The following is a 27,219-nucleotide window of genomic DNA, read 5'->3' on the forward strand; positions in this document are numbered from 1 at the left end:
GGTGAAAAAAGTGAAATATATAGGTTCGTTCATTGTTTTCAGGTGAAAAGTATATTAAAAAGGTGAAATATATAGGTTCGTTTCGTTATTTTCGGGTTCGGTTCAGGTGAAAAAAATGAAATATATAGGTTCGTTTCGTTGTTTTCAGGTGAAAAGTATATAAAAAAAGTGAAATATATAGGTTCGTTTCGTTGTTTTCGGGTTCGGTTCAGGTGAAAAAAGTGAAATATATAGGTTCGTTTCGTTGTTTTCGGGTAAAAAGTATATAAAAAAATTGAAATATATAGGTTCGTTTCGTTGTTTTCGGGTGAAAAGTATATAACAAAAGTGAAATATATAGGTTTGTTTCTATTGGGTCCATATTTGGTGGTTTGTACTTAGTTCTATCTTTATTGGTTTTCGTGTTGGGCTATGTATGTAAACCGAGATCCATTATGGATCTCGGTGGGCTTTGGGCTTTGTTGGGCTAGCTAGTTGGTGACTCTATATATATATATATATATAATCTATTGTATAGGGTTTTGGTTGCTAGTTCAGTGGTTGGTGAGCAGAACCAGAGATCTCGAATAAACCTTCATAGCCACCATCTAGAGAGCAATACCGGTTTGTGTAAACTCATGTACCAGACGATTTGTTAATATAATCGTGTGCATTTGGTGTATTATTGTTTTCATATATTCATATTGTTCTTCTATATTGTTCTTGAATCATCACGTTGTTAGGATTCCGCACTAACATCGTGTTTGGGTTGATATCATACTGTAGTGATCCAGATTCGGGACTTACAGTTTCATTGTTTTCGGGTGAAAAATATATAACAAAGGTGAAATATATAGGTTCGTTTCGTTGTTTTCGGGTTCGGTTGGGGTGAAAAAAGTGAAATAAATAGGTTCGTTTCGTTGTTTTCGAGTTCGATTCGGGTGAAAAAAGTGAAATATATAGGTTCGTTTTGTTGTTCTCGGGTTCGGTCCGGGTGAAAAAAGTGAAATATATAGGTTCGTTTTTGTTGTTTTCGGGGTTCGGTTCGGGTGAAAAGTAAATAAAAATAGTGAAATATATAGGTTCGTTTCGTTGTTTTCGGTTTCGGTTCGGGTGAAACATATATAAAAAAAGTGAATTATATAGGTTCATTTTGTTGTTTTCGGGTTCGGTTCAGTGATATAAATAATAAAAAAATGATTTTTTTAAATTTTAGAGGGAATTAGGTTGCAGGGGTACATTTGTTAATTATTTGAAACACAGATGTTTTAATTGCGCAGCTTAAAAGGGCATAATAGTCATTACACAAGTCATCTGGATGGTTAACGATAGTTTGACTAACGGAATGGCACACCCTGACCCGCCCGAGAAACTCAGAGGCGCAACATGCGCAAATTCTTTTTCAGTGGTCAATCCATCTCGCGATGATATTACCCAGGGAGGCAAATGGTAATTTTCTCTTAGTTAATTAAACAAGTTGACCCACCAACCTATTTAGCCCATTTATTACAACCCATCAACCCGAGTACACACTTATATCATAATTTAGTTAATTAGTACCCGCCAACCGGTTTTAAACATTTATATCTATATTATCTATAAGGGTTGAGTTATAATAAGAAGATTAGTTTTCCTAAGAAGGATAGGAAATAATCTTGTCCATTCATTTTAAAATTGAATGATTGAGATTATATTAGAGAGATCATCAAGTGTAAAACAAGAGTAAGGGCATAATAGGGATAATACATTTGTTGACTTTCTCTCTCCACATGCAATGCACATGTCAAATACCCCCATCATTTTAAAACGCTCATAACTTTTTTATACGACATTTTTATTTCAAAACAATTTCACCATAATAACGAGTTTTTTTTATCTTTTATATGAGTACCATATTGATATATAAAAATAAAAAAAAATTCGTGGGTTTTTTACATAGTGTGTTTTACCAAAATTGTGTTTTACAGAATTGTGTTATACAAGTGTGTTTTATTTTTTCATAGTGTTTTTTACATTGTGTAATTTAATTGTGTTTTTGTCATTGTGCTTTTATTTTCATAGTGTTTATTCCATTGTGTTTTTTACATCGTGTCTTTTTCATTGTGTTTTATTTTCCGACGAAATTTTTGAAGACTTTTCCGGCAAGGTGGTGGCGGTGGGCGGTGGTAGTTGTAAGAGATAAGTGTAAATTTAAGTGGGTTTTAATTAAATGGGTTTTTGAAATTAAATTAAGTGGGTTTTTAATATTAAGGTATTAGACAAAAATACAGAGAATCAAACTTCTTATTTGATCCATTCTCTTATCTATAAAACACATAAGAAGGATAAAAATGGTAATTTGTTATTTCCAGTGAGACGCCGCTCTATTAATTGCTTATTAAATCTCAGATCAACTCTCCGGCCAATCTCCGGAGCATTCAAGCATGCCCGTTACAAACGTTGGCCTCCATTAATGCCCACGTAAGCGTAACACTCTTCAGTTGCTCCCTTCAATTTCAATTCTTCCTAAAAAACCTAACGCTGTTCAATAACCCAACATCCCAACCTACATACATACATACATATCCTCTTTTTCGCTTGGCTGACTGTTCCCTCGGGCATCATCAATCTCTCTCATGCTCTGGCGCCCATTTCAGGTAAATTATATACCGGTTTCTAGGATTTCGTTGACTTTAATTAATTTCTGTTGATTTATCGTTGATTTTAGTATTTAATTTGAATGCATCTGATCCCTAATTGGAGCCCAGTTTTGACCTTGTTTGTGTTTTTTTATTTCTACATCTTCTATGTTCTTGCAAATTTTGTTTATTTCTTCTTCAATTTTGTGCTTAATTTGATAATCGTTTTTGAATTTAGGAAATTTCTTGTACAGAGTTTATGCTAAAATGGTAGTTATACACATTCAGTTCCCATCAGACGCATTTTGGAAGATTGGTGTATTGCTGGTCAACTTCATTTTGGGTCCGTTAGGAATTGTGATTGTTTAACCTTTTGAAAGTCAAACTATCATTCAGCAGCAGTTAACGAATTCACGTATTTGGCTCAATATTGCACCAAATACTGCTTCAAATAGGTTTAGGTCACTCGTGGTTTTATATGAATGCAAAGACAAAAGGCCACATTCATTTCATAGAAACTTACATGCAAGGAATTAAATTAAATTCAGTTCACAACAATCTATTTTGAAAGCCTGATTTAATTATTGATGAAGGCTACTAAAGAGTGTAGCTACAGGGCTTGTGGGGTTTTAGAATATACACCAACTCATAATTTTGAATTCTGGTTATTAGTGTGATTTATTTTTGTTTTTTGTTTTTTTAATATTTTTTTATATATACCTGTAAGCAGGCAGCCATTAAGAAAAATTATAGACATGATGCACAAAATGTTGGTGATGAAGGTGGCTTTGTTTCTTATTCTGGTAATTATGGTTTTTTCATCTAATATGGACACAATGCACCAAATGTTTAAACATGCTGATTAGGACGTTCATGTTAAATCAGCAGATACGCTTAGGTAAAGGGGTCACATGATGAAAGGTACATGAGATAAACCGAAGAGGAAAATAGTTTAGAAAACTATTATGCATTATTGCAACAATATAAGCTTAAAGATGGACGTGTGTGCAATCATCTTTTCTCCTAGATAATGTTTGTCATTTTTGAAGCTTAGCAGGCTTGTATGTGTCCGCTGCACTAATAATACGAAAGTACCCTTGCCTTTTCAATTGAGGATCGTGTCATATGGGGCGTTATAGTTAACTTTCCAAGAGTCATGAGTCTTACAGGAGGCTGGACATCTGTATTCTGTGATAGTTCATTTTTAGATTTAGCGATCAGAAATTACTTATATGTATATGTGTGTCAATGTATTTGCATGCTGTTAGATGATGTGGACAAAAGCCCGGAAGATGCAAATTATGAAGTGGATATTCTTATAAGATGTGCGGTTTCTAAGGATGAACTTTCTAAGAAAATAATTAAGCTTATTCCACTAAAAGAGCTCGATGAACTGACTGTTTTTTCTGTTCTTATTTCTTAGGCAATGACTGTCTTTGTATGCTCAATTCTGGTCAATGTACATGTGCCGTCACTTTTTCGAGTGCTAAGAATTGTTTACTTAACTTCTTGGAAGAGCATTGAAGATAGGCCCATTTTAGGAACTTGGAGTATTGATGAAGTTAAACAGATATCTGCAAGGTCAACTCCAAGAAAATCACCCGGATGACACACCAATCATAGGAACCGTTGGGAGATACTGGAGTCATACCGAAGGCTGCAGCAACCAACCATCAATTCGATGACTGACGGTTGTCTTCGTTCGCCAATGTTTGCCTTCACATGCTTCAGTCACGAAAACCATGTACGTCTTCATCCTCTCCGTTTATACATGATGTTTTAATCTACTTGAAAAATTGTTGGATTTTTTTTTGTTTATATTGCTAAATTAATGGCTTTTAAGCTTTTGTGTCTTTTGCACTTAGGGGTTTCTTGTTGTTTTTATAGTATGCAGCTCCTGTGTGGTTTGTGATAGGTATGTTTCCTCTTCTGCATGTTTACTACTACATCATCACCATGTATTATGTTAATTTTTTCCGCACATTCACTTTTTAGAGTTTGTCTATATTTTTTTAATAATGTCCATATCATTAGGTGTCGTGACTTATTTTAATACACAATAAATCAGACCCATCGACAACACCTGTTGAACACGAATTGCGGAATACACACGAACAACTGAACACTCGGACCACACACTCTCCCTCTCTGCCACTCAAGAACACAAGGTGAGCACAAAGATTTAACGTGGTTCGGTCGCTACACTGCAACCTACGTACACCAGGTAACTAGGAGTTTTATATTACTTGTGATGGTGAAAAAAAGATACAAGATCAGTCTCTTATATAGAGATTATATAGAAATTTGTCAAACAAAGAAATTAATGCTGCAGAAGAAAATGGATAACACACAGTGTCTTGAGCCACTTCTTTTGACACTTCTTTTGACAGGCTACAAACATGGTTGCAGTTTTCACACATGTTTTTCTGCCTCTGTTTTGACAAACCACAAGAGTGGCTTCACACTCAACAATCTCCCACTTGAAGCCACTGAACAATCTTCACATGTACTTCAACTGTGCATCTATATTTCTGTAAGAAACTTTTCATCTTCAGTATCTTCCTAGTTACCCCGGCCTTCTCTACAATTAACCTGAAAGCCCGTTGAAGCTCTCATTGAGCCTCAACTCATCAGTCATGGCTAAATCTGCCCCTGACCCATTCTCTGTTCTTATCGGCTCCCACTGACACGAACTGCCCGATCCTGGAACATCCTGAGAATAAACACTCTCCGAATAAAGCAGATAATCAACTGGAGAGACTTTGACAGCTGGAATACTGGTTCTCTTAACCCACTGTAGTCTGGTAACTCTGATTGAAGCACGTCCTGTGCTCCCACTTCCAAGAATGCTCCTGATTGATTTCCCTGAACCTTTCTTAGCACGTTCAACTTGAATCTGACCCGTGACTCTGGGTTTGCCATCTGCAAAGCAAACCTAAGTCTGCCCACGAGATTCTGTGAACCGGATCTTGGTCTTCTTCTGAACTGGGACGGTTACTCCCTCAGACGGTAAACTGACCATATACAGCGAACCTCGTTTCTTTCCTCGAGCTATGACAAGATTTCCCTTTAGAACCTTCCACTGCCCGTTCCTGAACTTAACCTCGTGCCCCTGTTCATCCAGCTGCCCAACAGAAATCAACTGTTTCTTCAGACTTGGAATTACCCGGACATCCTTCAAAGTCAATGAACCGACTGGAGTCTTCAGATCTAAGTCACCCATGCTCGTCACCTCAAGAACCTCATTGTTCGCTAGTCTTACCTTACCAAAATCACATTCTTTCAGATTTTGCAGTGCTTCACTGCTGTGGGTAGCGTGAAATGAAGCACCCGAATCCATAACCCAGGAATCCACACTGTTCTCCACACTACATATCAAAACATCGTCATCTAAGTGGTCTACTGCAGCGTTAACTTCTTTCTTCTCATTTGGACATTGATTTCTAAAATGTCCGACTTCTTTACAGTTCCAACAGGTCACATCATTTCGAGTCCTCGACTGACTCCTTTTCCTGTTCCCGCTCCCACTACCTCTGTTATTTCTTCTTCCTCTTCCAACATGCAATAGTCCACTAGAAGACTCACCTGAATTTCTTCCTCTGATGTCTTCACCCACAATGAGATCCCGAATCCCATCAAAAGTGAACTTGCTGGTAGAATTAGTAATCGCTGTAACAGTTCCCGACCAGCTATCAGGCAAGGACGATAACAGTAGTAGAGCCTGAACCTCATCCTCAAATTTTATACCAACCGACCCAAGTCTGGACAAAATCGAGTTCATGTTGTTGATGTGTACAGTTACTGAACTTCCTTCTTTTAACCTTGTGTTAACTAACTCACGAATCAAGAAAATTTTGTTTGCTACCGAAGGCTTCTCGTACATATTAGAAAGCGCATCCATAATCCCACGCATTGTGGTCTCCTTTAGAATGTTGAACGCAACATCCTTCGTCAGCGATAATCTAATAACTGCCTTGGCCTTTTTATCCAAAGTTTCCCATTCGTCTTCTTTCACCTTCTCTGGTCTATCACCCAAGACCACGTCCAAATCCTTTTGAACGAGCAAATCCTCCATTTGCATTTTCCACCAACCAAAATCTTTACCATCAAACTTCTCAATATGAAGTTTGCTGCTTTCTGCCATTTATCAAACTTGAGGGGTCTCTTGCGTCAAATGACTAAATTGGTGGACTTGTTTGAAAAAAAAACAAAAAAATCTTTATTTGTTTGCTTTCCCTAAAGTCACGTGAACAATAACTACTCCCACCAACAAAAAAATCTTTGTCAATCCTCAGATCTGCTACGCAAAAAATAAACCGGGCGGCTTGATTTTTTTTTAAAACTGTGAGATCACAATTGCAAGCGGTGGCTGTTGAAATCTCTGGTAAGATAAATCGGCGGAACTGCCGAGTCAATTTTCTGATCGGTGTTGTTGCTAGTGGCGGTCAAACGTTACTGATACGATGCTTGACATTCGGAACAGATACACCCCTTCAATCTTTGCGGCTGAGACGAAAATAGGATGACGGCGGTTCTGGTCGGCGGCGGCTTCGGAATCGCGACGGTGATTCACCTGAGCGACGATGGTTCTGGTCAGAACCCTGGTTATCTGTGCGTAACAACCTGGCTGTTCGGTTCAACAACAAGAGCCTGAGCTCTGATACCAGTTGTTAGGATCGACAACACCTGTTGAACACGAATTGCGGAATACACACGAACAACTGAACACTCAGACCACACACTCTCCCTCTCTGCCACTCAAGAACACAAAGATTTAACGTGGTTCGGTCGCTACACTGCAACCTACGTCCACCAGGTAACTAGGAGTTTTATATTACTTGTGATGGAGCACGTTCGTCTACATGATTGTTGCTCAGTGTTTTACTGGGCAATTTTTTGGTCAGTTTGTGCTCAGTTTTCATGGCAGTAAAAGAATAATGAACAACCCACTTAATTTTTGACCAATTAAAAACTGAAACGTTTTTTTACTTTACTTTAGGGATGGCAATGGTTCGGGTTTGGTATGGATTTAGGACTCTACGTATCCCAAACTCATATCCGATTATCAAAGTCCGTCCCAAACCCGTCGGCTAGTTATCAGGTAATTACCCGTAGGGTTTCGGGTTTTTGTCAAAATACCCACCAGGTATCTTTTCCAATGAAAATTGCAAAATATGTTTTTTACTAAGTAATTAACTTCAAAATAACGTAGTTAAGCTAAAAATTGCTAAATGCTCTTTTTTCTCTTCAAATGGCATACTTAAGTTACAAATCCAATTCGAACAAAATTAATAGCTGCTCTGCTTTTTTAGTCAAATTTATTATCTTCCACAATGCAATCATATTATTTTAATAATTTGATTTTTGTTTGATTTTTAAGAAGCTAAAAGGTAGACGAAAGATGATCTGATCGGCAATATTACATATCAATCCACTATTTATTTTTATTTTTAAGTTTCGGTTTTCCTTAAGATTGTTTTTCGTATGTTGTCTTTGATGAAAAGTGTAAGTTAAAGCTTGTCCACTGTACTTATTTGTCATTTATTATGTGTCTGTAGGCATAACATAAAGATTTACAAATAAAAAGTGACCCTAAATGACGGTGAGCCCTCATGTATCCAGAATCCAGCTTGATAGTTTCATCACATTCTTTCACAGGGTCAGACAACCAGTTTAAAGTAAACACATCAGATTTGCAACTCATCACAACATTTAAGAAAGCATAGAAAATGCAGTTTCAACTCATATTTACATTTTACAAATAATAATATTGTAGTTTCCAGGTATAGCTGGCAGCAGTGGTAAGCTTGTCCAACCACACGGGCCTATTAAAAATGCGAGAACGGCGTTTTCAAATTAGTTTATAAAGTTACAGGTTTGAACAATCCAAGATAACAGTGTATGCTATAATTGGGATTTTGGAACATGTATTTTGTAGTCTGTATGAATCTATGGCGATGATTTGCGTATGAGGTGACTTATTTTGTAAAAAAATTTAGTAAGATGGTAGTTTTTATAAGTATTTGTATATAAAAGTTGAAAATGATGAAATTATGTCCGTTTTTTATATCAAATTAGGTGGGTTATATTATTTAAACTTGTTTTCGTTTGAAAATTTCTATTTGCAGTGTATATTTTCTCGTTTTTGTTCAAAAATTTAAGCCTGGCCACCTATACTTTTTTTTATTCTTTTTCTTTTTTTTTTTAATTATATGTGTTGACTCCCCCTGCCCCTGGTGCCGTGTTTTCGTCCAAGCTTGCAACCGTATGGGCATACCATGTTACACATCACTAATAACTCATACGCTCACATTTAGTATTAAACTTACATAGTATAGCTACTGTAACGAACCGATTGCGTGCCCAACATAGCGAATGCGTACTATAACGAACTGACTTTCTTTAACATACAGCTACTGTAACGAACTGACTTTCGTTCACAACATAAACGGTAGTGTTTGTAAATTAGTTTTAAAATTACATAGTATAGTGAATGCGTACTGTAATGAACCGACTCTCGTTAACTTAAAATGACGAAAACTTAAATACCGAAACGGTCTACTCAACAGCTAAGTAGTTTTGCACAACATAAACGGTAGGGTTCTTAAATTAGTTTTACACTTACATAGTATGGCAAATGCCTACTGCAAAGAACCGACTTTCGTTAACATATAAGGTACAGTTCGTAAATTATCTTTAGTTTATCTGCATTTTGTGGATTTTATGGATGGAAGCCAACTATTCAATTGGTATTATCTTTAGTTTATCCATAATGTTCGGCAACATTATGGATCTTCCTTATATTGGTTGTTAGATTTGAAGAATCATGTACTAATGAACTAACATTGAGGCAACATTTATCTACATTTTGGTCCAACAATTCATGACTTCCCGAACTAACACATGGCCTGTTATATAAACGAACCATATCTTCTTTTGAATTAACCTGAACCAGCCCCAAAACAATAGTTGACCAGATTACACACTTTGACTATTAAAAAGTCAAAATACCTTTAACCAGCTTTTTTTTTTGTACAAATATAAAAAAACCATGTTTACCATATACAACATATTCAACCTACAAGGGTATATATGGAATTAAGGAAAAGTTCAAGTGTGCTACATGTCTGTTGTATACGGGTAAACGGTTTTTTTTAGAGTTTTCATCATCATCATCATCATCGTACTCAGTATATCCCACCAATAGCCAAGCTATGGTAGGGTCTGAGGAGGGTAAGATGTAGACAGCCTTACCCCTACCCCATAGGGATAGAGAGGCTGCTTCCGATGAGACCCCCGGCTCGATAGTAGTTTTGCATCAAGCCTTGGACATAAGGCACATAGCACTCAATCATCGGGACACCGGCTGATTGGTGCATGTACCATTGTCTTTCGGCTATCAACGCCACCACATTATGGCTGATTAACCTTTTTAGAGTTTTAATAAAAAAAAAAATCGGGTTAAAGGTGTTTTGACTTTTTAATAGTCAAAGTGTGTAATGTGGTCGACTATTGTCTCGCGGCTGCTTCTGGTTAATTCAAAAGATTTGGTTCATTTATAAAATGGGTCACGTGTTAGTTCGGATAAGAGTTTGACTGCGGGCTTGTTTGGTGAAAAACAATACAATTCGTATTGGTTTTGGATATAAAGGGTAATTTTCATATTTTTATTAGGCAGCTGATACTACATCAGATCATCAGTTCCAAATTGAAAATCTAAAGTTTTTAGTGTTTTTGGATACTGATTTGAGGCAAAATACTCTGGTTCTGCTCCGATGCTTCTAGGAAAGAGAGAACCAATCTATATGTGGAATGATGGCTCAATGATCTACCAGATCTAGCTTTCAATATAGATGACCAACCCCGAGAATCAGAAGCCCTCAGCAGCAAGGTAAGAAAACCAATTAGAGTTAGAAGCCTAAACATAACTTTAGGCATCCAAACGGAAAAAATGAATGCTGCATGTTTGTATTTGTTTGTTTAACTCTAACCAAACAAACGATTGAAAATTGACAATTAGACAAACAAGGTTTTCTTGTTCATGCTTGTTTATGTTCGTTTGTTGATCGTATAAAGCGAACGGTTCATGAACGTTAACGAACATAAATGAGTGTACATGAATTTAAAGTAAACGTGAATGTCAATATATCGGGTTTAGAAAGTAAATAAATAAAACTAATCTAAATTGTTATATTAACACGCTAATAGTTTTGCCAACAAGTTTATATATAAATGTTACAGTTTGACTCATATGTTGGTCAAACAATTAGCTTTATGACTTTTTTTGAAATGGCCAACAAACAGAATTGCCTAGGTACTTCGTTCGGGGTGACGTAAATGACAAAAGGCCACAGCCAGCTGGCCAACCCAGCCGTACGAAATCCATAAGCGCCTCCAAGTTATCACAATTAGCTTTATGACTAAATGGTGTTTTGTTGGTTGATAATGTTTTATATAAAGTTTGAATATTATGTGATATAATTAGCTTTATGACTAAATGTTGTTTTGTTTGTTGATATTTTTTATATAAAATTTGATAGAATGCAAACTATAGCATTCACTATCGATTGAATTCCCATTGCTTCCCCGCCGCAACGCGCGGGCACTTATGCTAGTAATAAGTTAAAAGGTTTAGTTAAAAGGTTTGTAGTCATTTTATACTTTTATAAGTGTGTCAAGGCTATGATTGATATCTTGATCATGGATAAATATACGTGTCATAGATGTGTTAATTTAACCCGCTAACTCGAAACATCGGAACCGAATGTATAAATAATAATGATTATGGATTTATGTATATTAATTCAAGGGACAAAATGTGGTGTGGTGGACGGTGGTGTTATAGAAAGGAATTATTTTTAATGTTAATTACTAATTAAATGATTGGCTGGGTTAGCAGAAAAATACTAGTTACCAACTGAGCACTGATTTGGCTAGTTGAATAAAGAATAGTTTTTGAATGATCAAAAATAAATGGACGGTGTAAGTGAGAATGATGAGGTTCACACTTCACATATGTACAAAATCAATCATCATCTCCAACACAAAATAATAAGGATTTTGAATAATATGCAATTATTTGTTACATTATTAATAATCGAATATGCCCTTTTGAATATGCATATAAATTGCTTTCTTCTCTTCTCATTATCACCACTCAAATACTTCTTCTCTAGCACTAAGCTTTAGAAGAGTATTTAAGTAATGGGCAAAGACGTTGAGGTTGGCGGTCATGACTACGGCGCAAAGGACTACCAAGACCCTCCACTGGCTGATTTATTTGACGCCGAGGAGCTAACCAAATGGTCCTTTATCGAGCCATCATTGCTGAATTCATTGCCACACTTCTCTTCCTTTACATCACTGTCTTGACCGTCATTGACTACAAGTCACAAACCGATCCTGCCCATAGCTCCGACCAATGTGGTGGCGTTGGCATCCTTGGCATCGCTTGGGCCTTTGGTGGTATGATCTTCGTGCTCGTATATTGCACTGCTGGCATCTCGGGTAAATTAATTACTTTTCCCCTTCAATATTTAACTATGTATTTCATTTGATAATAATAATAATAATAATAACGTTCAAATGTTCGATTAGTGGATATATTGTAATGATGAATTGAATTCGCAGGAGGACACATTAACCCTGCGGTGACATTTGGGTTGTTTTTGGCTAGGAAGGTGACGCTCCCTAGGGCGTTCTTGTACATCGTGGCACAATGCTTGTGTGCCATTTGTGGGTGCGGTCTAGTTAAAGCTTTCCAAAAAACTTACCATAATGCTTATGAAAAGATAATCGGAAGCTTGCGGTATTTAACTCATACGAGACCTGATTTGAGCTACTCGGTTGGTTATGCAAGTCGGTTCATGCAATCACCAACTCAAGCTCATGCTCAAGCGGTTAAATATATTCTCCGATATCTGAGAGGTACACTAGACTTTGGTATTACTTACTCGAGAGGCGGAAACAGTATGTTGCACGGGTATAGTGATAGTACTCACGCAGTGGATATGGATGATGGTCGGAGTACATCAGGTTTGATTTTCTACTATGGTACATCACCGATATCATGGGTTTCTCAGAAACAAGGAACGGTGGCGTTATCATCATGTGAAGCTGAATTTATGGCAGCTACATCGGCTGCATGTCAAGCTTTATGGCTTTGGGGTTTGTTGTCAGAGATGACTGGATAAAAGGAGGAGATCGTGACGTTGAAGGTGGATAATTCATCGGCTATCGCCTTGATGAAGAACCCGGTTTTTCACGGGAGAAGCAAACACATCAACACACGGTACCATTTCATTCGGGAGTGCATCGAGAGAGAATAAATTAAGGTGGAGCATGTCAGTGGAGATTTACAAAGAGCAGACATCCTTACAAAAGCGTTGCTACGGTTGAAGTTTAACGAGATGCGAAGCTTCATCGGTGTCACAAGATTAGGGGGGGTGATTGTTAGTGTAATCTTGCGTAAGTGCGAGGACCTAGTTGTCGTACTTACAAACCTAGGGGGTTATTGAGTTAGTTTTCCTCCTATTCTTGTCTAACAAGTAATTGTATGGTTATAAACCCCAGTAATCACAACAACTTATTAATCAATGCAATAAAGATTTAGACTTGAATCTTATTGTTTTCAATGTCTTCATATTTTCAATATATAAATTGATTTGATTAAAAATGTCTATTCCTATTTTTGACAGAACAAAATCACTTCAAAGCAAGATTTTGAAAACCAGACTTGTACAGTCGGTGTAGCTGGTTCAGCCGATAACGACTAGAGTCACCGGTCCGGTTACAAACAACTAAATCGGAGGGCAAAAAACCGGCTGATTATTTATAATAAACCAAAAGAAACGATCTTGAACAGGAAAACAACTTGTCAGACTGAAAACAATTTAAAAAATAAAACTTTAGAGATTTCTTAATATTGAGTGAAGTGTCACAATATCTCTCGAGCTGCCTATTCTACTTGACGCAATTTCCTTTTATAATGTTAGTTTGATGTTTTGAGTTGTCTCCAGGACGATGTGGCTGAGGAGAGTAAAAGTTAATGTTTATAAAGTGGATTAAATAAATATGACAATTGTATAGGTAAACTCCTACGTGAACAAGCTAATATAATGTCATGTGTCCACTTAGATTTGCTTTTATAAGATTGGTAGATAGGTAAAATTGTAAAACTATAATACTAACACGATATGTAACTCTCATAAATATTAAATAGTTTTTAGTAACACCGGTGGCGGATCTTGAATATTTAATTAGGTTAGTCCGAAAATCATGAGACCAAATTTTTTTTTCATACTTCTAATTATCAGTCAGCGATGTGGTTCGGATCAGGTCAAACAATAATAACTCTAAATTCAAATTACTGTTTTCACACATAAAAAATCAATTCTTTAAACAAATAAAGACAAATGCGAGGTAAATAAACGTGACGAATATAATCCTACTAACGCAAAATTTAATGGTGTAGTTAGAAAAGTGTTGAAAGATAACAAATTTTCGCTCTAAAGGGGATATAACTACATATGTATCTTTTTTCTTTTCTTTCAAAAAAAAATTCAAAATTTCAACTATTAGGTCATCGGATGTAAGCAAACAAACAAACAAATGTAATGAATAAAATCATATTCAAGTAAGAGTTACCATTAGGGTCTGAAAAGATATGAGATGGCTCAGCTGAATTTAAATATTTCATTTGAGGATACTATCACATATACATCACATTATCATTATCAAGGGTACATGTAATCACATTTAAAAAATACATACGTTCATAGTAATAATCATAAAGTTTATGTTTTATCCCATTTATAAAAAGTAAAATATATCAATCTTATTTCATTTTACATACAACACCTGTACATATTATATGATATATCACTTGTTGCGTGATACACAAGTCTGCTTCAGTAAAAATAAATTTATATAATATTCTAGTTCAGGTTACTAATTATATACACCCCCTTTGACAAAAAAAGTTTACTAATACACATATATTATATCAAATTTTAAATGGATAAAAATAGTGTTATTAGTTGATAATATAAAAGCGGACGAGCTTTAGTTCAATTGATATTGATGACTGAATGTCTTATAAAATCTTAACTTTGTATTCTATCTCAACCGAATTATACAACAGAGGGCTTTCGGGTAACAAGTTTTTACTAGAACAAGCAGAAAATGGATTTGGACTACTCAGCGATGTATGCAATCACATGCATTTGGGGTCTCTTTTGCCATTGAGTTATACCCCGGTTAACTAGATTTTATTCGTTTATTGTTAAAAAAAGAATTTAAAAACATAAGAACTGTATATCAAAATAACATCTAAAACTATATTATAAAAATACATTTGATCCTTTTAACAATTCATGTTATTCTTTGTAGAATTATAAGCATCTAACAGAATATTAACAATCCAATAGTTATGACTCATCATCATGTCTCTACCTTCCCATTACTTGGTTAACTAATGCACAACGTACAAACAAGCGAAGCATATATTTCATAAATATACACCCAGAGTCACATACCATCATCATTTCTGTATAATATTACACTCCAATTAATTTCTAAAGTTTAAGAACTGATGCACAACGTACAACCACGCAAAGCACACGCTTCATAAACAAAGAGCACGATACGATACCATTACATTTACCAGGTGTGTGTATGTGGGTGACGTCAGCAAAGTACAACATTCCACTCACACACGATTCCTCCTCCCGCCTCAATTCCGTTACATCGATTCTCTCTTTCTCTCTCTCTCACACACATTTGTGACGTCAGCAAACAGACACACACATACAGTCCGCCATTAACAACAACAAACCTTCATTCATTTGCTTCATAATTTTACACAGAGACTATGTTCTACTCTCACCAGCTTCTCGCTCGCAAAGCTCCACTCGGTCAAATCTGGTACGCAATACTTACTCCATTCAATGCGTGGATTTCGATCCAAATTATACGTATAATTTCAGCTTATTTAACTTCCTATTCAATAAGCTTGTGTGTTTTTGATAACTCGGAGGTGTGAATAGACGTAATTTGTATGTTATTGAGTAATTGCTTAGTGTAGGGACCTGATTTAGACGTTATTTTAAGACTTACATAAGCTGAATTCGTAATCCTGTATAAATTTAAACGTAATTTCAACTTTTTTATGTTCGTATTCAATCATTATATCTGTTGCTCGTTATTATTGTGTTTTTGGTGAATCGGAGGTGTGAATGTGTTGTAATTTGTGTGTTATTGAGTAATTGCTTAGTGTAGGAATCAGATTTAGGTTATTTTCTACGGTTTTAAGAGTTACAGACGCTGAATTCGTAATCCTGTGTATATTTAAACGTAAATTTCAGCTAATTTATGTTCGTGACTGTGTGTTTTGATAAACCGGAGGTGTGAATATGTTTTCGTTTTAATTTGTGTGTTATTAAGTAATCGCTTTAGGTCATTAACTAATTATATTCGGTTTTAAGTATTACAGATGCTGAATTTATCGTAATCCTGTTTTTATATTTGACTAATTGTTTGTACATGACTGTTTATGATGATTATTAGGAGAGCTGCAACGCTACATGCTAAAATCAACCGGAGGAATCTCAATAAGCTTAACATCATCAACATCTGGTCAGATTTAATTAACTGTTTATTTATTATTAGTGTTTATTCGGTTGCGGTAACTGACGGACCTATTTTGGTCAATTGCAGTGAAGAAATACTGAATCCGTCGGTTCCGATGGCTCTACGGTTATCAGGAATACTCATGGGTAAGTTGCTGAATCTGTTTCGTTGAATTCGGTATATTAGTGATTTGAATTTCATGTTTCGAGTATTGTTTAATTTCAGGTGGAGTTGTCATTGTGTACGAGCGGAAAGTGAAATTACTCTACGGTGATTTTCAATTTATCAATCATTTGCTTTGTTCATTGTTTCGTATTATGTTCACTAACTAGAAATTATAATTTTTTGATTACAGAGGACGTCACTCGGTTTCTGGTACGCTTTCAGATCCGTTTCTCTATATGTTCATGTTTGGTTTTATCTACATTGTGAAAATTGGGGAAATGGATTTTGTAGGTGGAAATTAATGAAGCATGGAAGGTTAAAGCTAAACGAGATCCAACCGTGCTTCCTAAGGGCAAATCTCAGGCTAAGTGAGTCTTTAATTTTATTCCATATGTTGATTTTTCACTTATGTTGTAGTTTTCCCTTTAAATTTGCTAATAAACCATAAATGAAGTTCCATTTAGGTAGGATAATTATTATTAGGGGTGTAAACGAGCCGAGTTACTACTTGCTAGCGAGCTGCTCATGATCGGCTCGTGAAAAAGCTCGACCGAGCCGAGCTTAAGCGCGCCCGAGCCTGAACTCGAGCCTAAAAGTAGGTTTGTTTAATAAACGAGCCTGAGCTTCACTTACCGTCACCGAGCTCAAGCCGGCTCGCGAGCTTGCTAATAATACAAATTTTATAATATATATATATATATATATGTATATATGTATATATATAATATTATGAAAAAATAGCTAGAAAAATGAGCTGAGCCCGAGGATAGCTCGAGCTTGAAAAACTACTTATGAGCCGAGTTCGAGCTTTAGAAATTGAGATTGAAATGAGTTCTAGCTCTGTGTAAATCAAACAAGCCGATCCCGAGCCTAGGCGAGCTCGGCTCGGCTCAGCTTGTTTGCACATTGCACCCCTACTATCTGAAAACCAACTGGTTACATAATTGACCCTATTGTATCAAGTTAATAATGGGAAATTACTGTTATATGTTTTATACATGCTTTGTAGTTAGTACATCACATTCTATTGATTCATATTGGCAAAGTGTCATTGTGGAGTCAAATAGACTTTGATTTCATGGTTTATCTAATATATTGCATTTAACTGTTTATTGATACTTTGTGGTAGATATGAAGCTGTTACACTCCCTGATAACGAACCAGTAGACCTAGGAGACATTGAGCAACATCTTCAATTTTCTAACTCGGACACGCTAATGGGGATGAACAGAAGTGCTTACATTGACATGGTAAATTTGTGTCACAAACTACTGATAAAAGTTACCTGTTTACAACATAATAAGCTAAAAGTTCTAAGATGTATTTCTTTTCGGTTTACAGAATCTTGACAACATAGATGAGTCATACATCCGCAACCAGGGGGATGTTGATCTACCTCATGATCATCATCAAGGTACATCTAAAATGATTTATGGATATATTTACTTGCAGACACAGGTTTTATGATTCTGTCATATGTTCCTGATGGTGTGTATTTCTTGTTTTCTCAGCTGATATTGAAAACATCACCCTAATTGATCGATTCGATTCACATCAGACAGATGCAGGACGCTTCAATCAGTTCGAGAGGTAGGTTTTTCAAATACTTTTGCTGGTAAATGTGCAAGTTAACTGTATCATTTTATCACTGTAACAACTGCATTTCTTTTTATATAAACTACTAGGCTAAGTTGAAATTTGTTCATAATATTACATATATAACTGAATGGTGAAAATTACAGGTTTGACATTGAAGGGGATGATATTGACGGTGGTGATGATGTGACACTAGAGAAGTCTCTTTCACATAACCGTACCTCTGACCTACCAAATACTGTTATACCCTCTCCACCTTTACAAGACGAGCCTAACAAACGTAAGTAACATTTAATTTTCTTATTTTCAGACTCTAATATAGGTAGAAAATGACCCGTTTAAATGAACGAATTGATTTTTGGTTATGATTTTTCCCTAACGGGTCACATTAGACAAATTAGACTTATTTAAGCTAAAATAGAAACAGGTGAACTGGTTAAAAGTCACCCAATGTGTACTTTACTGCTTACATCAACTTAACTCAATTTATATTTAAAAAATTAGACATCTTATTGTTATAAATTATAACATTGGTGTTGTAAATGGCAGCTAATGAGATTCTTGATCAGCATCCAGAACATCAAAACAATCCTCAATCTGATGAGGATAAGGTAATATTTTGAAATATACAATTGTTGAAACATATACATTTGTTGAAATAAAATCAAATATTGCAGGCTCAACATATTCCACAGACGCGAAGACCATCTAGAAAATGAGAAAGGCGGGCCCCGTCTGCTATCATGGATTATGAACAAACTGTGATCCCTGGAAATATGTATCAATCTTGGCTTCAAGACGCTTCTGATCTCGTTTCAAGAAGAGGAAGAAAGATAAAGGTACGTTTCCGAACAATATTTAATTATCAAAACATTATTCAACAACCTATAATGATAACAAACAATATGTTATTGACTTTCTTCAGCCTTCAAGTGGCATTCGGTCCATGAAAATTGAAAAACTCATGGATTTACCACCGGTCCCTCTAGTTGATGGCTTGCTTACAAATGGAAATAAGGATATATATTATCCTCTTCCTTTGTTAAAACAATGGATGAAATTAACTCAACCTGTGCATGATTCCCCGTCAGGTATATATGACTTCTAACAATGTAATTGTTTTTAACAATTCTTATATACTTACCAATGTGACATCATTTGTTTCATTCAGGAGCAAACTCGCCACCACATCCACCGGTACCGTCATCATCATCACCACCGGAAGCAAACAATTATCATGACCCGCCAACATTTGTAAGAAAACTTTGAAGTGTTTTCATTCATATACACAGTAATGAAACACTTACAAATTCGCATCATGCATTATAATATTTAGCCTTTTGAAGATCACCATAGTGGAGTTGGATCTGGATCATTAGGGGTATCCATAGAGAAGAACATGCCAGATGTCAATAACCATGAGATTCCTGAAATCATCAGCACCCTTATGAACAATGTCACCGGGGCTAATGGGGGCCCGGTGGCTGATGCTGACATGACAGTTACACCTGCAAATTCTGGTATGATCGTTTTTTTTCCTATATGCAAATAACTTATGATAAAGGGGGCATATATAAATGTATGTTTTTAACTAACAGGCAGGTTGGCTAAATCTATGAACTCAGAATCTGGACCCAGGTTTGTGCCACAAGTCTCAGATATCAACTTTGAAAGGTTAGTGAACGGGTCAAATAGGTTGACCGGGTCAAAAGTGACCAGAAGTGCATTTGATGTAACATTTTCTTATATTATATTTATGAGATTTAAAATGCTCAGGTCAAGCGAGAAGAGACGTTACTCATCCACTAGAAAAAGTGCGAGTAGCCTTGACCCAGTGGCAGAGGAGTTGTCGTTCAGTCACGCTGATCCCAATTTCAAGCTGGCTCAACTTTCTGAAAACGAATTGTCACCCGAAAGTAATGAAATTAACTACTTATTGCTTTATTTTTACATAATATATTTAATTAACTAATTACATGTTTACGTGTTCAGAGTTGATTGTGGAAAGTGGACCAACACACACCCAAAAGGTCCCTGCAACTGATCAACCAATGGACCAGCTAACTGATTCTATCCGAATGTAAGGTTATCATATATACATACATAGTTTTGATCTGTTGATTAAAATAAGAAAATGTTGCAACTAAAAGCACATTTTGATACACCGGGATGTGCTCAAACTGAATCACTTGACCAGCTTGCATTGGGATTGGACCGGAAAAAGGCTGCCTGTCTGTTTTACCAGACTTGTGGTATGTTTCTTATTATACCTAGTGCTAGTGACATATATTTATATGTTAAGTGTTAAAAGAGAAAAATATTATTAAACGTGCAGTTTTGGCGTCTCGTGGTTACATAAAGGTACAACAGAAAGAACCTTATGGAAATATTATTATTTCTCGCGGTGCTAAAATGTGACTAAAAGGTAGAAAGAAAGAGGCGGACCCCATACATAGAATCTAATGAAGTAGTTTATGATGAGGACATGCAAGGATATCCACTGTTGCTTAATTTTTGGTTTATCTAAGTATTTTCCCACTTAATATAATCACTTTTGTAAGGAATAGTAGTTTGAAATTATACATAATATGGGCATGGATCAGTAGCTTGAATATATACACAAAAGGGTTTGTCCTTGTTTACTTGGAACCTCTTTCTTCATTATGGAATTTTTTAACTTGATGTGAATCTGAAAAGTAATTACTGAATAATATTTGGTGATAACTATAAATTGGAAGGGCTATGTAGCATATAGCTTCAAATTATATGTTAAGTTGGTGTGAAATGTTGTGTTTTAATCAAGTTCAAGAAGGTCAACATTGACATGTCTATAGCGTTGTCAAACGCACATCATAGTTTGAATTTGTTATCTGAAGGTAGGTGTATGCGCATGGTTTTCACTATGTATAGCATGTATAGCACCTTTGGGTATTGGGGTTTGCTCTTTTATTGTTTTGGATAGGGAACCTGATTTTATCAAGTGTTTATTTTTATTGCTACTTTTTAACCTAATAAAGAACTCGTCTAACCGAATTCACTAGGTGGAGATAAGTCCTAACTAATAATGAATGATGATAACTCTTTTACATAGTTCTATGAGTAATTTGACTGTTTTATTGTTTTAAGTCAATCTTTGGTTTCCTGATGCAATTTTTTGGTGTATGTTTAAATATTGAGTTAAAAAAGACTTGATTTTACCAAACACAACACCAATACCCGATAACTCTTATGTTATAATATAAATCTAGACCAAGATTATAGAATTGCAACCAAGTAATCTTCTACCTTAATCATTGTAGTTTGATCTACACATTTATTCAGTTTCTAGATTTTTAAAGTTTCCGTAGCTGCACCTCTTGCGCTTAAGGACTATAATTATTGTTTCACAAATATCCATAAAGTGTTAATAGATTATGTGTAGTGGATGTAGCCATATGAAGGCATTTTGCGCCTCTTCAAATAATTACCTCATTATTATTTTATTATTACTTTTTATCAAAAAAAAAAACAAATAAATAAGCTCACTAATTACCTTTCACCCTACTGGCGCTTTGTGGGAAGCACTCTACCCCTCCAACGCGCCGGGGGGGGGGGGGTGGTGTTCCCCGACACTTTAGGGCGCTTTGGAGGGGGGAAGCACCCCACTATGCACGATCTTAGGAAGCTCATTAAACCTAATGAAAGGCATTAATTGGTTACCCTGATTAGATTCAGTAATCATATTTACATTATGTTAACCAACTAATGTGATTCACCATTAAAATATACTAAGTGAATACAAGATTGTACATTCAAAATAACTTAGTATCATAGTTATCAAATGTGCTAGGCGCACAGGCCTCGCGTGGAGCTTAGGGCGCAAGATGCAAAATAAGCGAGAGCCTGAGGGGAAAAGAAAACACTTGAATAAAAAATCAAAGTTATGTTGTGTATATGAAAAATAACACTACTCTTCAAACATAGTAAACAAAATCTATTACTCCCTCCGTCCCATTATAAGTGTCCATGTTTGAAAAACACAAAGTTTAAGGTGGATTAAATGATTACTTTTTTTTTCTTACCAAATGACAATAATGCCCTTGAAAAGTGGGTCCATCAATATTGTTTATTAATGTTAGTTGTGTGTGTTTAAGGGTAACATTGGAAATTAGCTAATAAATTTTGAAATTGGACATTTGTAATTGGACAAATAAAAAAGGAAATGTGGACACTTATAATGGGACGGAGGGAGTAGTACCAAAAGTTCTAAAATAGTCAACATTCGTAATTCTATAACTTGAATAACAAAATGTTAAATGCAATTCCTTTGACCACTCCTAGATATAACTTTCAATAGCACTTTTGTGTTTCTTTTGCTTGGCTTTTATCTTCTCATGTTCCTGTCGTACACATTGCCAGAGCGCTCGCCTAGGAATTGTTAGCGTATTTATTGAGTCTCGCCTGAAAAATGGGCCTAGGCGCAAAAAGCGAGGGCATTTAATAACTACGCTTAGTATCAAATTTAATCTTACCTTATCATTACCGAAGCCCAAAAATTGATAACTCTATTTAGACTTTCAAAGATTTGTCAAGTCAAGCACTAGATATCGTATTTTACTTGTAGGATACGGGCATCACACAATTCGAGCCCAAGTATTCATTTATTCAATATGGACCCTATGCGCATAGATGACATGGCTAGAATCGATAACAATATATAAGCAACTAGGCATAAGTAAAATATCTATAAATATGCGGTGCTAACACAAGATTATTATTTAATTAAGATTCAAGATTTGAGAGAACTAATATACATGTTCACTAGAATAAATAACCCAATGATTGCTAATATGCCACCCATGAATGTTCTTGGATCAGGATAGTTCCCTGGAAACTGGGTCTGAGCTCTGTTAAGATAGTAAAAAAAGAAAACAAGATGGTTGTGTTGATACACGTATATACCTTAGAGATGATTAACTGACACGAGTTTATTTAGAATGGGCTACTTGTCTAAATTTGAACTAGAAAAATAAACACGCGACTACTAAGGTTTTTCATATACGCGATAAGAAAATCTTTATTAAAATATCATATATGTGGTGAATTTGAAATTTTCCACCATTTGTTCAATGATAATAATATAGATTCAACTTCAAGTGTAATATTAAGCTGAACGAACACCCCGTCACGTCACACTAACTAGCTCAAGTTTAAAAGAGGCTATGACATTGATGATTTATAAGTTCATAATGGCCTTTAAGTATAGACATACATAATTAAACACATTTACTGTATAAATGACTTGATCATACTAGTAATTAGGGAATATTTCATCTTATAGTAACCGAGTTTCTTTAGTATTCGACTGTAGTCACCGACACTTTCTTTCTAAACAAAAAAATCACTCAAGTTTTAATATTGTTCCATTGTTGTGGAATTTTCAAAAATGTTGATTTTTTTTAAACTAAGTATGACCTAAATGGAACGGTTAATAGATTTGTAAATTTATTAATGTAAATATTTTAAAATTAAGTGACTTAAATGAAACATATTTGAAACTTGGTTACCATTTAGGGATTATTTTGTTCAAGTTTAACCTAAAGTGTAACTGTAAATAAAAGAAATCACTATATAAAAACCAAGTTATATGATTATTCAATTTAGCCCAGTCAATTTTACAGTTACTAAAAATCTCAGAACAGTGAAAGTACGGAACTATAATGAAACTTGAGTGATTTTTATCATAAACCGAATGAACACGAACAATGTACTATATTCTATGTCAGCCTGTCAGGAATTGTTCAAAAGTTTCCAAATTGAAGGCATTAAGTTACTAAACAAAGTATGGACATTGGACCTTTTATACTCACTAAAACAAAAACAATAACATGTTGCCGGCATGCCTCCACTTGAAACCGCTGAAGCATGAGACGTTTCTGTTTGATATCTGCAGCATACGGATCATCAAGCTGACCCTGACCTTCTATAGGCAACGACCATGTTTTTGCAAAGTAACATGCAATACATCAATCTCTGCCATACATTACAATTCAAAACAACATCACAAACTATCAATAAACAGTAACAACAAAATCAAAACGCATACCTGTTGTCAAAACAAAGAACCGTCTTCACAGCCGACGATAAATCATGCTGCAAAAGTTGTACCCAACAATTTTTCATTTTGAAAATTATTTTGTATTCCATAACAGACAACCTAACTAAATGATTATTTCTCTAACACAAATAAACAGGATACATTGTAAGTCGACCCGAGAACCAAAAGTACCCCACCCGAGAAACTAGAACTCAAACCCAAACTGACCGGACCCAAAAAACCCGAACCTGATAAATGGCCAACCGAATTACTATTGCTGCTTAACTGAAATATCATGTTTTTAATTAAATAGTTTCAATTATCCAATCTATTTTTTTATGTTTTTTTCTTTTGTTATAGTTGAAATTGGTTAGGTTATGATGTTCTAAGTTCAATTAATAAGCTTTCAAACTGAAATATGATGGTGAGAGGATCAAGAGAAAAGTTATCCTTAGAGAAAAAAACTTAAATACTCCTAAAGAATTATTTTTAAAGAACAATAAAAAATGTTTTCAAATTTTCATTTCTTCGATTCTTATAATTTGTTACTCTTTACCCAAAAAAAATAATAAATAAATACATAAAAGACGTTGTAATGCACACCCACATTCTTTTGTAATTTCGCCATGTCTGAAGCGAGCTGACCGATTTGCTTCATCATTGCCTCCGATGATTTATCCCATAACTCGAACTGTTGCTTCGTCTAGGCCTTGTGATCAGTCATAACTTTCAATAATGCATCCAACTTTGAGTGCATCGACTCATCCGAATTTCCCGAGGACCTTTCTGTTGATCCTGATTACCCCAAGAATTTCCGCCCTGGTTACCGTCTCTGTTATACCCCCGATTCTGATTACCCGAACCCTGCTGATAACTGCTCTTGCGGTAATTACCCTGTGATCTGTTCTGGCTCGAACCTTGAAAGTTCGGATTCAACTGAGAAGACGCGTTTCCGTAACGAAAGTTCGGGTGATTCCTCAGGCCCGGGTGATATGTGTTCGAATTGAACCCTTGGCCTTTGGAATCCTCGTAAGCATAATTAACTTCCTCGATGTCATCCTCCTCATCATCATAATACTCGGGGCAATTTTTTGTCTTATGCCCGAGTTCACCACAATCTTCACAAACCGGGAATTTAACACCAATTTTCCCAACCTCTTTTTTCTTACCCTTCTTCAACTCAGCCAGTTCACGTTCCAACTCAGTAATTCTTTCAGATTCACTCGCAACTGACTTAACTGACCTTGATGAATTACCCCGTCTTCGTCGTTCAGCTGCTGCTTCAGATTTCGAATCTTCACACATAAACTCTAGAAACTTCCAATCATCTTCCTTAGGCTGATTTAGCAACTGACCATTACACGAGGCCATAAGATGCTTTCGGTCCTCGTATGTCAACCCATCAACAAAGCACGTTACCAGTCCCACAGTTCAATTTGGTGACGCCTGTGACCTGAAATCCAATAATACACGTATGAAGTATCGATAGTTCTAGAATAAAAAGTTAAAACTAAACAATAAACGAACTAAAACATATACAAATTAACCGACCATCACATCCCCACACTTATCTTTTGCTTTCCCTCAAGCAAAGCTCTAAAGCAAACATCAACTTCCATCATAGGTATGTAGATTATCGCCATTAATACTAGTAAGGTTTAAGGTCATACCCAGTTTTCCAGACTGACACTGTTTTTAGATTGACATCTCACAAATACGGTTAAATGCTATAATAAAAACAATAGAGCCACCCATACAAGTGTAATTTGTTTCCGGTTAAGGCAAACATGCTCATACCCCTCGTAATATAACATCTCTCCTCTCAGTTTAATATATGGACTAGCAAAAGATGTTCCAGTATCACTATGCTCTCAGTATCACTCATAAGTACATATTCATCCATCAAGCTTCTTTGACACAAATGCAAATCAAGAGGACTTAAAAGGGTTGTAACGGGGCCAGGTGTAAGGGTATGGAAGGAAAATATTTAAGTAGCTCAAACGATCCGACCAGGCTTATTACAAAACATCTAAATAAATGAAACTACTATACAAACTGACTGACTTATTATACAACCTCTAAATAAGCAACTAACATACATACTGATTTCATATTTTTTTACCAAACGAACTTCAACGAACTACAGAATACATAACTGAATATAAAAAGACATCTTTTTGGCTTTTTCCTCAGTTTTTTTAAGCATAATAACTTGATGCTTAATAATAGAACAAATACAAAGACAATTACAAATAAACCTAGTAAGCTGGATCGTCTCGTAACATAATGTCGGGGTTAAACAAACGAAAAATAAATCCAAGAAATATTTTCTAAGGGACCCAACCCCCCGCCCTTCACATAAACCATCCTCATATGTATAATGTATGATGCCCCAACCCCCAGTACCCACACTCACGCTCATCCAGACGAGGCTTAACCTAGTTGCCTCTATCACTTTTGCATTTTGCCAACTACGATCCCGTAATCCATGAACATCAATGGAAGCACTCAAATGACATGTGTATACTATATATTATATGTGTATTATATATATTTGGGTCAACTCACACACGTACCGGAGGAATAGGGTTGACGATATAAACATGTGTACCTGTCCCCATGACTCGTTATCCCCGCCTAAACGACCCTATTTTCAACTTCTCGTTATAAAAACATTTGTGAGTAAGACTAATGAGAAGCTGACAAACCAACCATGACCAGAAACCTATGACTTGGCATTAATGGCAATAACTAACAGTTAACAACTTTGGTTTCTGAACACTCTTCGAGGTACTATCGGGCTAAAATTTTTCAAATTTCCCCCATCCCCACACTTGAGGTTTACATTGTCCTCAATGTAAGAATACTTAACATTGTCCTCAAAGTTAAAATAGATAAAACGATTAATGAACATTTAAGGGACGGGGTTGAAATTAGCTTTTTGACTATTAAGCAATTTTAAAACTTTGGGGCACAAATGTGACGGTTCTATTAACAATTATACAATTACACTTTTAACGATTAAAGTAATAAAAACAAAATAAATTATGAAACTGATATCACCTGATATCAAGTGACTGGAGAAGGACCAGTCTGCTCGTGAACTCTCATAACACTCGTATACTCTCGTCTCATCCAATTACCACAATGACAATC

At 35.6% G+C, this 27,219-nt stretch overlaps 1 long non-coding RNA gene and 1 pseudogene across 1 annotated transcript in view; one reads left to right on the top strand and one right to left on the bottom strand.

Annotated features, from left to right (window-relative positions):
* Window positions 1–27,219, bottom strand: part of LOC143609676 (uncharacterized) — a 212,513-nt gene that overhangs the window by 124,605 nt on the left and 60,689 nt on the right. The gene's annotated exons all lie outside the window — the stretch shown is intronic.
* Window positions 15,469–20,524, top strand: LOC143609675 (sister chromatid cohesion 1 protein 1-like; annotated as a pseudogene).

The sequence above is a fragment of the Bidens hawaiensis genome, unplaced genomic scaffold (assembly GCF_021521415.1).
Source record: "Bidens hawaiensis isolate Kalapana, Puna unplaced genomic scaffold, B.hawaiensis_p1.1 tig00008984_1, whole genome shotgun sequence".
Lineage (NCBI taxonomy): Eukaryota > Viridiplantae > Streptophyta > Magnoliopsida > Asterales > Asteraceae > Bidens > Bidens hawaiensis.